The 999-nt window shown below is 44.6% G+C and overlaps 1 non-coding gene across 1 annotated transcript; it reads right to left on the bottom strand.

The window, feature by feature from the left end:
* Window positions 1–419: 419 nt before the first annotated feature.
* Window positions 420–491, bottom strand: TRNAC-GCA. The gene has a single exon. It is a non-coding gene; the product is annotated as a tRNA-Cys (tRNA).
* Window positions 492–999: the final 508 nt, after the last annotated feature.

Genomic DNA, 999 nt, shown 5'->3' with positions numbered 1-999 from the left:
TTTTCTTGCCTTATATTTTTTCTATAGATAATTGATGTAACATTCATTCTGATTTCAATCTCAGATGATCATTGATTCAATCAACAAATAATCCCTCCGGAAACACTGTGCTTCAGGCTGTGGAGATAGCAGCAGTGAACATGACAGACAAGATCTCTAAAACCTGTCTCCTGCTTCTAGGCACTTGCGATACTTGATGAAATTGCTTATCTGGTTTTCTTACCTAGGCCATGCCTTCCAGCTCTCTATTCCAATCTTCCAGTACAGTAACTGGCCTACACTGTGAAGTGAAGCGAAGTCGCGAAGTCATATCTGACTCTTTGCGACCCCATGGACTGTAGCTTATCAGGCTCCTCTGTCCACGGGATTTTCCAGGCAAGAGTGCTGGAGTGGATTGCCATTTCCTTCTCCAGGGGATCTTCCTGAGCCAGGAATCGAACCTGGGTCTCCTGCATTGCAGGCAGACGCTTTACCGTCTGAGCCACCAGGGAAGCCTACACTGTAAATACTCAGTAAATGTAAGCTGACTAAATTCATGACTAAATTCACTGGGTCTCGCTTTTCTAATTCAGAGTAGGATCATATTATATCTGAAGTCCCTTAGAGCAAAGGTACAAGTTTCCATCAAACTGTAAGGAATAGAAAGCAAATGGCAAATACAACCCAAATCAAGAAAGAAGAGTTGTAATAAGTCAACTGGTAAGGACTTGAGAGTCACAAAGGACAAGCCACCTTGGGAAGCAGTGAAGGGCTCCCTCACCTGAAGAAAGTATGGCCTCGGGAACATGTGCAGGGGTCAGTTAGAGTGAGAGAAAGAAATTACTTGCAGCAAAGTCTGAGTTGGGGTCACCAAGTGGAAACAGGGTGAAGGGATGAAATGGGTCTCTACCTAGAAGTCACATACTGGATGAGTGAGAATGAGTGTGCGCTAAGGGACAGAGGTAGAGGTATTAAGCTAGGCCTTAGAAAATGCCTAGGCCCTGATGCTGGGAAAGACTG

This window comes from Bison bison, unplaced genomic scaffold, assembly GCF_000754665.1.
Source record: "Bison bison bison isolate TAMUID 2011002044 unplaced genomic scaffold, Bison_UMD1.0 scf7180017864280, whole genome shotgun sequence".
Taxonomy (NCBI): Eukaryota; Metazoa; Chordata; class Mammalia; order Artiodactyla; family Bovidae; genus Bison; species Bison bison.
This window is presented reverse-complemented; position numbering and strand designations above follow the sequence as displayed.